Source organism: Triticum dicoccoides, chromosome 6B (assembly GCF_002162155.2).
Source record: "Triticum dicoccoides isolate Atlit2015 ecotype Zavitan chromosome 6B, WEW_v2.0, whole genome shotgun sequence".
NCBI classification, from domain to species: Eukaryota; Viridiplantae; Streptophyta; class Magnoliopsida; order Poales; family Poaceae; genus Triticum; species Triticum dicoccoides.
In genome coordinates this window covers 320,398,659-320,415,773 of record NC_041391.1, presented here as the reverse complement: position 1 = coordinate 320,415,773, position 17,115 = coordinate 320,398,659, and positions in this window count along the sequence as shown.

The window sequence follows — 17,115 nt, the reverse complement described above, 5'->3', positions numbered from 1 at the left end:
CCTAACTTCGATGAATAAACCTTACTTGCATCAAATTTACATGCTACAACATGCTTAAATAAGCAAACATGCAATAAGTCATTGGACACAGAATCATCATCAAGATTAGAGGTCATATCAAAATGATTAAATATTGGTTCTTTTGCATCAATAGTTAATTCAATGGGTGCACTCAAAATTGTTGATATTTCAGTTTATTGATCACATGACGCATTCATTACAGTAACAAGTGTCTCTAAAATAGGTGGTGTGCTCAAATCAACAGGTAACTCAACACATGATGCATTCAAGTTAACTAGGCATGCTTCATTCTCATGTGAAGTTATATCATCAAGACCTTTACTGTTACCTCGCAGAGATGTAGCTGATGTAGGTACGGACGTTGACAATGTACCATACTCTTGAGATGATATTGCGCTCACAATCTAAGGTGGGGCTGCTCTAGTAGGTGCAATAGTGGAGTAACCAACCGGCGGTGGTGAGCATGAACTGGAATAGTAGTTGTTGTAGTCACCCAATGCATCCTCCTGTATTTGTCTCTCAAAGGTACAAGCATGGACATACATACCAGTAATGCAACGAGGAATATACTGAAATCTTGCCTGAATATCATGGTTCAAACCACCAAAAAATCTATTCATTGTATCATCCTCAGATTCTTCTATGTCACAATGATGCATATAAGATTTGAACTCTTGGTAGTAAGCATGAACAGTGTTACCGCCTTGTTTTAATTGCTCCAATTTGCGACGCAATTCACGATGATAGTAAGGAGGAAAAAATTGTTGTCTGATTACAGCTTTCAAAACTTTCCAAGTTGTGGGTTGGTTATCAATGTTTTTCTTACAATGTACACTCCACCAAATAGAAGCAAAACCAGTAAATGCTCTAATGGTAGCTCGTACTCTCTCAAGTTCAGAAAAATCATGGTGACTAAAAACTTGTTCTATTTCAAGCTCCCAAGCTAGATAAATAGCAGGATTAAATCTACCCTCAAATGATGGTAAAGAGATAACCTGACCATATGCTTGTGTGTGTTGTCCCAACTCTCGTGATGGTGAAGATGTGTCCGTCATCCAAGAACTTCTATCTCTGGAACCTGTCATGATTAGTAGAAACAAGAACCAAAATTCGAGAATAATGTTCCTATGAACTACTAGGATGTGGTTGTAAAGTGCTCACAGTAAAGCATCAATATCTTACAAGTTCTTACCATGCGGCAGGTGGTGACAGGCAACCAGTGATGTAAAATAACTCCAAAGATTGTGTAAAACGATTGCCAGGGGAACGTACGTATACACGGTGTAGAAATATGTGGAGCTGGGTTGGCTATATATGGTAGCAAAAGATAAGCAATAATCAATTCAGAGATGCAATGTTGAATAAACGCTCAACGACGGTACTATGCTGGTCCTAGGCTAGACCAAACTAGAGACGCGAGCATAGAACACTAATGAGGTCACTTCGTAGCACAACTAGCATCAATAAAGGATATGAAGTAGCTCTGGACAGCAAGATATAAGTGAAGATCACAATAGCAGTAGACCTATTTAGAAGCTGATGTTGAGGTGCCAAATACTGAACTAGCTTCTGCAACTATTTAGATGCGGCTCGTTGCTAGCTTTCATTTGAGTACTCCCGGAGCCAAAACAGACTTCATATGAGGAAGTTATGCCTGTTTTACTGAACAGTGCACAAAACAGATTCCAATCCGAATTCAACTACGAGATTGAGTCTAGATAGATCCGAATTTTGTTTTTTTTCTCCTCTCTTTTTTTTTCTCACACTTTTTTTTTCTTTTCCTTTCTTTTTTTTCTCTGACTTTTTTTTACTTTTTTTTCTCTCGTTTTTTTTCTCTATCTTTTTTTCTCTCTCCCTCTTTCCAAAACAAACTAGATAAGATGTAGATTGGATCAAGCGAAGATGGCAACGATCTCAACTATGATTATGACAATGAACGGTGGGTAGCACGTGGAGAAAATTGATGGATGGGTGGTGGACAGCGGAAGGGATAACGATGCAGCGGTGACGTGACTAATGTGAACAGAACTCGAAACTCTAAACGACCTAGACACTAAGACCAGCAATTCGACACGATGATGCAACCGATAATTCAACTATGCAAGCAATGAAAAGAAAATTGTAAAGGCTCAGACTGGCTTGGACAAAGGATGAATAGATCTAACTCTTTTTGTGGATTTTTCTTGGACAATAGGTAAGAAAATAAATCTAATCTAGGAAAACTGGAAATTCTCACCGAGCAACCTGAAAACTGATACCACTTGATAGAGGCGAGGGTCCCGATCTTTCGATGAGATGATAACTATCGATTTGGTGGAGACGACTTTGACGATCCGACTACAAACGTGCACGACGTTGCGCCGTAGCAATCGCTAAATCAATCTCCTGAGGTTACTAACGATGCTGGAAGCACGGTCAGCCTGACCACGAAGGTCTATTTCTGCAAGCAATCGAAGAACGAGAAAGAATATGATAAAGCAATCTGAATATTGCAAATATATATGAAGTATTGATAATGGTGGGGATTCGGATGCGGTCTTGGTCTGGTCGTTGGACACAAACGAAGTACACGAAGTTGCAATGGCTAACTTTTAACTAAACAAATCCCAAGGAAAAAGCTACTAGATGGATCTACTTATATAGGAGCAAGGGGTGGCGGCCAAGGAGGTGGGAGGACGTCCCAAGGCAGCCTAAAACTAACCCTAGGTCGTACAAGGCTCATGGGCCCAAGTGGAGGTGATGCAACACCTTTGGGCTTGTCGTTTGACTCGGATTCTGCTGCAACGTCAGATTGTTTCGTCCGTAACTCGACGCTCCGGACGAATTTGAAGGTGAATCCAATTGGGATGGAAAGAACACGAAATCTAGTTTCCAACAAAAAAAGAATCACCCAATTCGGAGTCCGTATGAAAAAGTTGTTGGCGTTTTGAGTCAGGTATGTCTGTGCAGTCCGAATATGAATCCAGAACGTGAGAGACTTGGACTCTATCTTCTCTTGGCCCGATAGAGGCGAGGGTCCCGATCTTTCGATGAGATGATAACTATCGATTTGATGGAGACGACTTTGACGATCCGATTACAAACGTGCATGACGTTGCGCCTTAGCAATCGCTAAACCAATCTCCTGAGGTTACTGACGATGCTGGAAGCACGGTCCGCCTGACCACGAAGGTCTATTCCTGCAAGCAATCAAAGAACGAGCAAGAATATGATAAAGCAATCTGAATATTGTAAATATATATGAAGTATTGATAATGGTGGGGATCCGAATGCGGTCTTGGTCTGGTCGTTGGACACAAATGAAGTACACGAAGTTGCAATGGCTAACTTTTAACTAAACAAATCCCAAGGAAAAAGCTACTAGATGGATCTACTTATATAGGAGCAAGGGGTGGCGGCCAAGGAGGTGGGAGGACGTCCCAAGGCAGCCTAAAACTAACCCTAGGTCATACAAGGCTCATGGGCCCAAGTGGAGGTGATGCAACAACTTTGGGCTTGTAGTTTGACTCGGATTCTGCTGCAACATCAGATTGTTTCGTCCATAACTCAACGCTCCGGACGAATTTGAAGGTGAATCCAATTGGGATGGAAAGAGCACGAAATCTAGTTTCCAATAAAAAAAGAATCACCCAATTCGGAGTCCGTATGAAAAAGTTGTTGGCGTTTTGAGTCAGGTATGTCTGTGCAGTCCGAATCTGAATCCAGAACATAAGAGACTTGGACTCTATCTTCTCTTGGCCCAAAAGTGACGTGAGAGGACTTTTTGAACACAACCTAAACATCTCCTTTTCCCTTATCTTCATATATGAATTGTACAAATGTCCCATACACATGCAATTAGACAAAACAAAAAAGTGTGTGAAGTATTTTTGTTCTGGATAACATAAATAGATTATTGAATAGTTTGCATTAGAAATCACCTGACAAATATGCATGCATGCAATATTTTTGGTCGTATCCAAGGTAGTCATGTCCTCATCAAAGGATGTGGATGTGGTCTTGTGGTGAGAGAAAGCTTCTCCACCATCTCCATGCTAGCCAAGTTGTTGCAGCCCCCTCCGTCTATGATGACGCGCACAAAACGTTCCTTCACAACTCCCTTTGTATGGAACAAATTATGGCTCTGATTTTTCTCAGCTTGTGTGACCTGCACACTCAAAACATGTTGAACAACTAAACATTCATACCTGTCAGCATCGTCAGGAGCCATGTATTGCGTCTCATGATCAGAATCATCTCCACCGTGTTCTTCATGTGTAATAAGAGCCAAAGTCTCCTCATCATAGTCACTAGCGGACTCATACCCATCATCCTCAGTAGCAATCATGACATGCTGAGATTTGCATTCTCGCGCATAATGACCTCTTCCCTTACAACAACGACAAATAATATCACTTGTGTGCCCTATTGATGCCATGGAAGAAGAAGAGCTCTGTGCAGGCCCGGCAGGTGCGCTCTTGGCAGATAATGGTGGTTGTGCCTGCTTTCTTGTATCATGGCTGGAGATGGCACCTAATGGAGGTACTGGTGCAGTTGAAGTAGAACATACACGCGGTGTCCATGATGAAGGTCGATCTGCAGAAAAGTTAGTTCGTGCCAATGCTTGTCGATCCTGCACTTCACGTTCAGCTTTACAAGCAAGATGAAATAAACGAGTGACATTAGTATACTCCTTATACTCTAGAATGGTCTGAATCTCTCTATTTAATCCACCCATAAAACGTGCAAGCATAGCTTCATTCTCCTCAACAATACCACATCTAATCATGCCAGTTTGTAATTCCTAATAATATTCTTCTACAGAATTTTTTCCTTGTCTTAAACGCTGCAATTTTTGAAGCAATTCACATTGATAATATGGGGGAACCCAACGAGTACGCATAGCAGTTTTCAAAGCAGCCCAAGTAGCTAGAATAGAATATACTCTACAATGCTCAGACCACCATACACATGCAAAACTAGTGAAAGCACAAACAGCAGCAGCAACCCGTCTCTCCTCGGGATATTGCAAACATGTAAAACCTTGTTAAGTTTCTAACTCCCAAGTAAGATATATATCAGGAACATATCTACCCTCAAATGGTGGAATATTCAATTTCAGTTTAGGAACATGGTCATGATCTCCTACCTGAGGTGGCGGTGCAGGCCTACCATTGCGATTAAATACCTGAGGTCGACCTGCTGGTGGTGGTGCTGGTGGCTGCACGTAGTTCTGATTTTGATCAACCTCATCCTCATAATCGCCCGCATACTCATCATCCTCCTGGGTACCAGCAGCAGCAGTAGCAGGAGCCAAAGAAGAATCAACAACAGGTACAATAGCACCAGAAGTTTGGCCATCCTCAAGAGGAACACGCTTCGCTCGTCCATACTGATTCGGAAGGGGGTGTAGTTGTTGTTGTTGTTGCAGAGGTGCGATAGGTGCAGCCGGCGGTGGTTATGGAAAACGCGTGAGAAATTCATTAAACTTGCTATCAAGCTTTGTTTCGAACGTCTTCTCAATGCCATCTATCTTCTCCATGTCCTCGTCAAATCTGTTTAGCACATCTTGCACCTGTCCACTCATTATTTGCTGACATTTATCACGTAGCTGTTTGTTCGTCAGGTTCTCCCAATCAGTCTCATCGGCTTGTGATCCTACCATGGTTAGAAGCAAATAGAAACACACAAGAATATGATCCTACAGACTACTAAGAAGTGGTGGTGGTGTATCACAAACCCGTCAAGCAAATCTCAAATTCTTACCAGTTCTTAGCCAGCAGCAGGTGGTGATCGGCAACCGTTGTAGTCAAAACTGTCAAAGCTTGGATAGAGCGATTACCAGGGAGAGTCAAACGCACGACGTAGATGTATGTGGAGCTGGGAAGGCTTATAATATGGTAGCAAAAAGGGTCAGCAATAATAAATTCAGAGATGCAAAGTTGAATAAACGCTCAACGACGGTACTGTGCTGGTCCTAGGCTAGACTGTGCTAGAGACGCGTGCCTAGAACACTAACAAAATCACGATGCTGCACGGAAACAAGGGAGAATCACACTCTGGAAAAAAAAATCACTCTTTTTTTTGCGCTCCTTTTTTTCGAAAATCACTATAATGGCGAGTGTCTCAAAACTCTTCCCAAGTCAAGATAACAGGATAGGCACGAAATTTTTTCGACCAATTTTTTTTCGACTGCCTGGACCCAAAAACTAGAAACGGGTCAAATTTTTTTCTATAACGGTGACTGTCTCAATACACTTAGAAACACCTAAAAATAGGATAGCAAGAAATTTTTTTGTCAAGTGCGTTTTTGGAAAATTTTGGGCCTAAACGGAGGGTGGTTTCCAGACAAGGAAACACGAATCGGAAATTAGATGGATCTCGAAAACAAACCTAATATGCAAGGAACTCGGATTGGTGGTGGATATATGGTGGTGGTATATGACAGCGGTGGTGGTATATGGCAGCGGTGGTAGGATATGGATACGGATTGGTGGTGGTATATGGATATGGATTCGGAGCGGTGGTGGTAGGTGGCAGGGGCAATGATGATGGTGCGGTGGCGGCGTGACAACTTATGACCAGAACTCGAAACTCTAAAACACTAGACGCTAAGACCAGCAACTAGACAAGACGATGCAACCGCAAATTCAACAAAGCAAAACCCTAAAAAGATTATGCAAAGGCTCAGATTGGTTCGGATATGATGAACTAACCCTAATTTTTTTGTGGCTTTTTCATGGACTGTGGGTATGAAGAACAGACTCGGTCTAACCTACGAAAAACTGTAAAATCTCACCGAGCAACCTGGAAATCTGATACCACTTGATAGAGGCAAAGGTGTCCCGTCTTTCGATGAGATGACAGATATCGCTTTGGTGGAAGTCGACTATGACGATCCGACTACGAACGTGCGAGGACGTCGCGCCTTAGTAATCGCTAAACCAACTCCGAGAGGTTATTGACCACGCCGGAGCACGATCAACCTGACCACGAGGGTCTGTTTCCTGCGAGCAAACGAAGAACAAGCAAGAAACTGAGTTTGCAATCTGGATACTGCTAATATAAGATGAAAGCTTTATTGATCAAGGTGGGGTTCTGTGACGCCTTTGTCTGGTCGTTGAACACAAACGAAGTACGCGAAGTTGCAGCTATGGCGAACTTTTAATCTAAACAAAACCCAAAGTCTAAACGACGCCCTAAGGGCTGTATATATGGAGGAAGAGGGGGGAATTTCGTGGCCCTTGGGGAAGGGGTCCGAAACCAACCCTATCTCTTGTTTCCCCACACATACGGACTCTAAAAACAACCTATACTGAAGTATTTCGAAAATACATGGGCCTGGACTAATAATAAGGTGACGCAGCACATTGAATAGCCTCTGGACGAAAGTTATGAAGTGGCATCTTGTATATTTCGTCCAAGGCTTCATGCACACATTATGGTGGCTTCAACGTCCTGAAATCATCACTTGTAACTCCGTTCTTGGTCCCCTTGCGCATGCCATCATCTCCATGCTTGTTCTTGATCCAATGTTCATCCTTCTCCAAGCTAGGCGCTTCATTTGTAAACAAAACAAATGTATCCAATTTAGGCAACATCATATTCTCATGAACATTAGAATCATTACCAAGAAACGAAAGTACCTGGTAATTTAATTGGCATGCGCGAGCTCTAATAATTGGTCCAATATGTATAGCAGCAGGGGCTGGGGGTGTAACAATGGTATTGATGTACTCATCACGCGGTTACTATTAGGGTGTCGACGTCGGGAGGTCTTGCTGGATTAGTTTAACCATTGTCGAAATGTCTTGTGAACCGGGATCCCGGATCATGAGCTTGTCATGAGCTAAGTTGGGACAGCCCTGCAGGGTTTAAACTTTTGAGAGCCGTGCCCGCGGTTATGTGGCAGATGGGAATTTTTAATATCCGGTTGTAGAATACTTGACACTAGATTCGAATGAAAATACACCAACCGCATGCGTAACCGTGACGGTCTCTTTTCGAGTGGGTCAAGAAGAGAACACAGTGGGGTTATGTTTGAACGTACGTAGTTCAGGATCACTTCTTGATCATTACTAGTTCGCGACCAATTGCGTAGCTTCTCATCTTATTCTTGTACTCGTAGGTTAGCCACCATACAATGCTTAGTCGCTTGCTGCAACCTCACCACTTATCCATTCCATACCCATTAAGCTTTGCTAGTCTTGATACCCATGGTAATGGGATTGCTGAGTCCTCATGGCTCGCAGATTACAACAACAACAGTTGCAGGTACAGGTAATGCAATGATCATGATGTGAGAGCGATGCTTTCTTGTTTTGGACTTCTTCTTCTACATCTTCTTCGTTCAGGGTTAGGTTCCTGGTCGGCAGCCTGGGCTAGCAGGGTGGATGTCGTTTGAGTTTTTGTTTGTGTTTTTGTCCGTAGTCAGATGTTGCTCTTATGTATGATTTTTTTGTATTCATGTGGCATTGTATGCCTTTTGTATGTATCCCTAGCTATTATGTAATGGTACGATGTAATGATATCCACCTTGCAAAAGCGTCTTCAATATGCGGCTCTATCCTTGGTGGGACCTTCAAGTTCCTGTCGGATAGGATCGCATATTGGGCGTGACAACAACGGTCAAAATTATCCTTAGAGGACTAAGAAAATGTTTCTCTGTTATGGAGGTGATAAAGAATTCGTCGTAAAGAGTTATGTCGATGCAAGCTTTTACACCGATCCAGATGACTCTGAGTCTCATTCCGAATACATATTGAAAGTGGGAGCAATTAGCTAGAGTAGCTCCATGCAAAGCATTGTAGGCATAGAAATTTGCGAAATACATACGGATCTGAATATGGCAGACCCGTTGACTAAATCTCTCTCACAAGCAAAACATGATCACACCTATGTACTCTTTGGGTGTTAATCACATAGCGATGTGAACTAGATTATTGACTCTTCTAAACCCTTTGGGTGTTGGTCACATGGCAATGTGAACTATGGGTGTTAATTACATAAAGATGTGAACTATTGGTGTCAAATCACATGGCGATGTGAACTAGATTATTGACTCTAGTGAAAGTGGGAGACTGAATGCCCTAGAGGCAATAATAAAGTTGTTATTTAATATTTCCTTATTTCATGATAAATCTTTATTATTCATTATAGAATTGTATTAACTGGAAAACTGATACATGCGTGCATACATAGACAAAACACCATGTCCCTAGTAAGCCTCTACTAGACTTGCTCGTTAATCAAAGATGGTTAAATTTCCTAACCATAGACATGTGTTGTCATTTGATGAACCAGATCACATCATTAGGAGAATGATGTGACGAACAAGACCTATCCGTTAGCATAGCATATTGATCATTCAGTTTTATTGCTATTGCTTTCTTCATGTCAAATACATATTCCTTTGACTATGAGATTATGCAACTCCCGGATACTGGAGGAATGCCTTGTGTGCTATCAAACGTCACAATTGGGTGATTATAAAGATGCTCTACAGGTATCTCCAAAGGTGTTTGTCTGGTTGGCATAGATTGATATTAGGATTTGTCACTCTGAGTATCGGAGAGGTATCTGAGGGCCCTCTCAGTAATACACATCATAACAAGCCTTGCAAGCCAAGTGACTAATGAGTTATTGCAGGATGATGTAGTACGGAACGAGTAAAGAGACTTGCCGGTAACATGATTGAACTAGGTATGAAGATACCGACGATCGAATCTTGGGCAAGTAACATACCGATGACAATGGGAACGTATGTTGTCACAATGGTTCGACTGATAAAGATCTTCATAGAATATGTGGGAGCCAATATGAGCATCCAGGTTCCGCTATTGGTTATTGACCGGAGAGGTGTCTCGGTCATGTCTACATAGTTCTTGAACTCGTAGGGTACGCACGCTTAATGATCATTGACGAGATAGTATTATATGAGTTATGTGATTTGGTGACCGAATGTTGTTCGGAGTCCTGGACATGATGAGGAGTCTCAAAATGGTCGACAAGTAAAGATTGATATATAGGACGATGGTATTCGGACACCAGAAGTGTTTCGGGAAGCACCGGGTACTTATGGGTCACCTGAAGGGGTTCCGGGCACCCCCGGCAAAAGATATGGGCCTTAAGGGCCAAGAGGGGAAACGCACCAGCTACAAAGGGGCTGGTGCGCCCCCCCATATGGGCTGTCCAAATTGAAGAAGGAAAGGGGAAGGAGGAAAGAAAAAAGGGAATAAGATTCCCTCTCGTCCGTTCCTACTCCGAATAGGAATAGGAGAGGGGGATTTGGCCGAATTGGGAGAGAACCCCAAGTAGGATTCCTCCTACTTGGGGCGCCCCCTTGGCTGCCTCTCCTCCCTTCCAATATATATATATTTTTGGAGGTGGGAGGGCACTTACAACATAGAACAACAACAGTTAGCCATGTGCGGTACCCCGCTCACTACTGCAGGATGCTGCTAACGCGACACTACGATCAGAGACCCTTCGACGAAACTGTGTGCGATGCAATAATCACAAATGGTGGTGTAAAAAACCCGTCAAAAAGGTGCAAAATATTTGCAATGACGGATGCATCAAACACGGTTCAGATTTTAGTTGCGTGTGCGATGTAGTGCTTACGGTTCAGTTCAATGATCTGTTTGCGATAAGGAAGAAGAAAGGAAACGGGCAGGCAGATGAAGGCATGTGTGATATACAACATACAATTCAATCAGATTAACTGTTTGTGATGAGGCGGAACAACAAAAACAGGCGGCTAGATAAAGGTGTGTGCGATTGAAGGTATACACTTCAGAAGGATTAATTGTTTGCGATTAGGCAAAAGAACATAAACGGTCAGCCAGATCAAAGGTGTGTGCGATTGATGGCATACACTTCACACAGATGAATTGTTTGCGATTAGCCACAACAAACAGAAACTGTTAGACAGATCAACATGTGTGCACCAGACGGGCACACATTCTAATTAAAAGAAGCATGCACGATGGTAATAACGTGCGCGCACGGTTCTTGGAACAAGATGTGTGCTGACATTGCCTATTGTGGTGCACCCTATGGTGCAAACGCCATGTACGCGGCCGAGAAAGCCTGCCCACGTTACGCCGTCCGAAAATAGTGCCGCACTTATAAATTATAGAACCGGCTATAAATTTTGAGCCTGCGACCCGTCACATTCCAAATTGCAAACCTGTTCACACTGATCAAAACCTAAATGGTTTCCCACTTAGGAGCGTATTAGTACTTGGTTATAAATACTACTACTCCATGATGACTACACATTCCTTGTCAACTCGTCATCCTCAAAAACAAACAAGTCATTCATCATCGTTCCGTTGCGTCTGCCATGGCCAGTGTGAGTTCTGGGTCGAGAGATTGCCACCAGGGAGAGGCGAGCATGGAAGCGGAAGCACGAGAGATGTCCCGCCTCACGGTGAATGCAGCCGACATGTCCTGCCGCGCGGCCGTAGCAGCAGAGAGGTCCCACCGCGTCGCCGAGGCAGCACGGAGATCCTGCTGCACCATCGATGACCAGACTGGTGCGAGCATGTCGCGGAAGCAGCAGAGATGTCCGGCCGCGCCGCAGAAGCAGCAGAGATGTCTTCCCGCACCGCGGCAGCCTGGGAAATGTCTCGTGGGCAGGCGAGGACTCTTACAGGCGCATGCATGCGATCATCTATAGCCAGATGGATCAGATCTCTGGCTGGGCGAGGTTGCAGGACGACATGAAAGTCTCATTTGAATAGGCTTCCGGCGTCATCCGACAACTAAGGGAGAGCAATGAGAATCTCTAGGCCGAGCGCGACCTACTGAGGGTGAAGATCGCCGGAAGTGCGGAGCAGCAGGAGGAGACCACTGCCTTGTTGAAGAGGACCAACATCATCGTCGAGAAAATGGGATGAGAATGTTGTGTTGCGCATGAAGCGCAAAAGGCTGGTGGAGGAATTCGTGGATGCTCTCAAGCAGCATATTGAGGACAGGAAAGAGCTCATCGTCGCTCGCCGCGGAGACTAGTTCCCGCGGCCTGCAGCAACACATGAAGAAAGTAGAGATCAGTGAGCCAGATCATTGTCTTCCTTCTTCTTTTGCCCTTGTGTATTTCGGGCGTTACCGCATGTGGCTTTTTTAATTATGTTCCTAAATATGTAAGAAAATTATTATTCACTATCATCGTACTTATATTCATCATGCTTGCTATAAGTCGCAGTCGATGCTATATAGGTTCAATGGATCATACATCAAGATCCGTGCAAAACTTTCTTTTCAGATTTTCATTTTTCTCTCTTAAATATCAGTCTAATGAGACATATCCATGCTGTGAAACAGGGGCTTGGCGCCATTGATGGAGACAATGGGAGGGACGTGCGCTGCGGATAGAGGTCAAAGGGCTCTCCTCCCGATGAGCACACGCAGGGGTCTGATTGCACGCCTCCCGTACTGAAATACCTACCCCGCATGACACCTCCTAGCCAATTAAAAAAGGGGACACGTGGCAACACATAATTGGTAAGTAGAACGCTCATGGTTTTAATAATAGTTGTCTTTCCGATTTGTAACGTGACATCACTTGTTCCAAAATGACTTTGTTGATTGTTAATATGTGCACTTTCGCAAATTGGACAGAAAAATTACCATAGCATGTTGGTACCATGTCATGACACCATGCCAAGTTTCATCATTTTCAGGCGTGTTTTGGATTTACAGGAATTAAAAAACGAAGTTTCTCAATCTTTCCGGCCGAGCCACGACACCCAGATGTTTGAATTTCATTCCCGTTTCTTGCATAGGACCTAGAAATTCACCCAAGGACACACATGTGATTTTCTATCAACTTTGGTGCACTGGAGCGTGTGCTTGTAGTTCAAATTTGAATTATGCACATTAAATGCCGAGAAATTCAATTAATGTATAAGAAAGGGCAAACGAACCCGGAATAATTCCAAACTTTAGCATGATACTTCGTTTTGGTCTAATCTGCCTGTGTAAAAAAATTAAGGCGGGAGAAGGCAGTGTACGTATGTCGTTTCGCACACGGAGGTGACATGTTCCCTCTCGGAACCACGAGCCTTCTTGAGAGAAGCTCCGGTTTGCAAGAAGCTTATACCAAAGCTTGTCCCAATTCAGCCAAAAAAATTACGGCAGCATGTTGGTGCCATGTCATGACACCATGCTAAGTTTCATGATTTTTAGGCATGTTTTGGATTTACATGAATAAAAAACCAAGTTTCTCAATCGTTCCAGCCAAGCCATGACGCTCAGATGTTTGAATTTCATTCCCATTTCTTGCATGGGATCTAGAATTCACCCAAGGACACACATGTGACTTTTCAACCAACTTTGGTCCACTTGAGCATGTGCTTGTTGTTCAAATTTGAATTATGCACATTAAATGCATAGAAATTCAATTGATGTATAAAAAAGGCCAACCAAACTCGGAACAATTCCAAAATTAAACATGATACTTCTATTTGTCTATTCTGCCTTTGTAAAAAAATTAAGGCGGGAGAAGGCAGTGTACGTATGTCGTTTCACACACGGAGGTGACACGTTCCCTCTCGGAACCACGAGCCTTCGTGAGAGAAGCTCTGGTTTGCAAGAAGCTTATACCAAAACTTGTCCCAATTCGGCGAAAAAATTTACCGCAGCATGTTGGTGCCATGTCATGACACCATGCCAAGTTTCATGATTTTCAGGTGTGTTTTGGATTTATATGAATTAAAAAACCAAGTTTCGCAATCTTTCCGGCCGAGCCACGACACCTAGATGTTTGAATTTCATTCCATTTCTTTCATGGGACCTAGAAATTCACCCAACGACACACCTGTGATTTTTCAACCAACTTTGGTGCACTAGAGCATGTGCTTGTAGTTCAAATGTGAATTATCCACACTAAATGACCAGAAATTCAATTAATGTATAAAAAGGCCAAATGAACCCGGAATAATTCCAAAATTTAGCACAATACTTCTATTTGGTCTAATCTGCCTGTGTAAAAAAATTAAGGCCGGAGAAGGCAGTGTACGTATGTCGTTTCGCACACGGAGGTGACATGTTCCTCTCGAAAGCACGAGCCTTCTTGAGAGAAGCTCTGGTCTGCAAGATGATGAGGACATCAATACCATTGTTACACCCACAACCCCACCTGCTACATATACTGGACCAATTACTAGAGCTCGCGCACGCCAATTAAATTATCAGGTACTTTCGTTTCTTGGTAATTATTCTGTTGTTCATGAGAATATGATGTTGCCTAAATTGGATACATTTTTTGTGCTTACAAATGAAGGGCCTAGCTTGGAGAAGGATGAACATTGGAGCACGAACAAGCATGGAGATGATGGCATGCGCAAGGGGAATAAGAACGGAGTTACAAGTCATGATTTCAGGACTTTGAAGCCACCATAATGGGTGCATGAAGCCTTAGACGAAATATACAAGATGTCACTTCATAAATTTCGTCCCGAGGCTATTCTAGGTGCCCGTCACCTTATTATTGGGCCAGGCCCATGTAATTTCGAAATACATAAGTATATGCTATTTTTAGAGTCCATATGTGTAGGGAAACAAGAGATAGGGTTGATTTCGGACCCCTCCACCAACGGCCATGAAATTCCCTCCTCTTCCTCCATATATACAGCCCTTAGGGCACCGTTTAGACTTTGGGTTTTGTTTAGATTAAAAGTTTGACATAGCTGCAACTTCGCGTACTTCGTTTGTGTTCAGCGACCAAACAAAGGCATCACAGAACCCCACCTAGATCAATAAACCTTTCATCTTATATTCACAATATCTAGATTGCAATCTCAGTTTCTTGCTTGTTCTTCGTTTGCTCGTAGGAAACAGACCCTCGTGGTCAGGTTGATCATGCTCCGGCGTGGTCAATAACCTCTCCGAATTGGTTTAGCGATTGCTAAGGCACGACGTTCTCGCACGTTCGTAGTCGGATCGTCAAAGTCGACATCCACCAAAGGGAAATTCATCATCTCATCGGAAGACGGGACACCTTTGCCTCTATCAAGTGGTATCAGATTTCCAGGTTGCTTGGTGAGATTTTACAGTTTTTCATAGTTTAGATCGAGTCTGTCCTTCATACCTACAGTCCACGAAAAAGCCAAAAAAAATTAGGGTTAGGTCCGTTCTGAACCTTTGCATAGTCTTTTCAGTATCTTGCTTTGTTGAATTTGTTGATAGAAGCAAAGGTGTCCCGTCTTTCGATGAGATGATGGATTTCGCTTTGGTGGAAGTCGAATTTGACGATCCGACTACGAACGTGCGAGGACGTCGCGCCTTAGCAATCGCTAAACCAACTCCGAGAGGTTATTGACCACGCCGGAGCACGATCAACCTGACCACGAGGGTCTGTTTCCTGCGAGCAAACGAAGAACAAGCAAGAATCTGAGATTGCAATCTGGATATTGCGAATATAAGATGAAAGCTTTATTGATCAAGGTGGGGTTCTATGACGCCTTTGTCTGGTCGTTGAACACAAATGAAGTACGCGAAGTTGCAGCTATGGCGAACTTTAATCTAAACAAAACCCAAGCGAAAAGCTACTAGATGGATCTACTTATATAGGAGCAAGGCGTGGCGGCCTATGAGGTGGGAGGACGTCCCAAGGCAGCCTAAAACTAACCCTAGGTCGTACAAGGCCAATGGGCCCAAGTGGAGGTGATGCAACACCTTTGGACTTGTTGTTTGACTCGGATTCTGCTGCAACGTCTGATTGTTTCGTCGATATCTCAACGCTCCGGAAGAATTTGAAGGTGAATCTAGCTGGGCTGCAAAGAGCACGAAATCTAGAATCCAACAAAAAAAGAATCACCCAATTTGGAATCCGTATGAAAAAGTTGTTGGCGTTTTGAGTCAGGTATGTCTGTGGAGTCCGAATCTGAATCCAGAATGTGAGAGACTTGGACTCTATCTTCTCTTGGCCCAAAAGTGACGTGAAAGAACTTTTTGAACAACACTTAAACATCTCTTTCTCCCTTATCTTCATATGTGAATTGTACAAATATCCCATACACCTGCAATTAGACAAAACACAAAAGTGTGTGAAGTATTTTTGTTCTGGATAACATAAATAGATTATTGAATAGTTTGCACTAGAAATCACCTGACAAATATGCATGTATGCAATATTTTTGGTCGTATCCAAGGTAGTCATGTCCTCATCATCCTCCCCTTTTTGAAAACAAAGCCGTCCTCGGCGTTGCTTAATCTGAAATGTGGCTTACAAAAGATAAAAGGTATACATGTTGTATATGTATATGTCATCCATTTTTACTTTCCTTAATTTTTGCACATATGACACATGTATACATGAGTAACTTTCATAGATCATAAAATATAAAGCCAAAATATTACCAGAAGTAGAAGGCGTGAAAATATTGCAACTCGGTTTGCACATATAAGTGAAGCTCTTATTCCTATCAAAAGATTGACAATATTCATCATTAGACCATCCCAACATTGGTGAATAAACCTTATTTGCATCAAATTTAAATGCTATAACATGCTTAAATAAGCAAACATGCAGTAAGTCATTGGACACAGAATCATCACCAAGATTAGAGGTCATATCAAAATGATTAAACATTGGTTCTTTTGCATCAATAGTTAATTCAATGGGTGCACTCAAAATTGTTGGTATTTCAGTTGTTTGATCACATGATGCATTCATGATAGTAACATGATTCTCTAAAATAGGTGGCGTGCTCAAATCAACAGGTAACTCAACACATGATGTATTTAAGTTAATTAGGGATGCATCATTCTCATGTGAAGTTATATCATCAATACATATACTGTTACCTTGTCGCAAAGACGTAGCTAATGTCCGTATGGACAATGACAATGCACCATACACTTGAGATGATGTCGCACTCACAATCTGAGGTGTGGCTGCTCTAGTAGGTGCAACGGTGGAGGAATCAACCGATGGTAGTGAGCATGAATTGGAATAGTAGTTGTTGTAGTCACCCAATGCATCCTCCTGTAACTGTTCCTCAAAGGTACAAGCACGAACATACATACCAGTAATGCAACGAGGGATATTCCTAAATCTTGCCTGAATTTCATGGTTCAAACCACCAAAAAATATATTCATTGTATCAT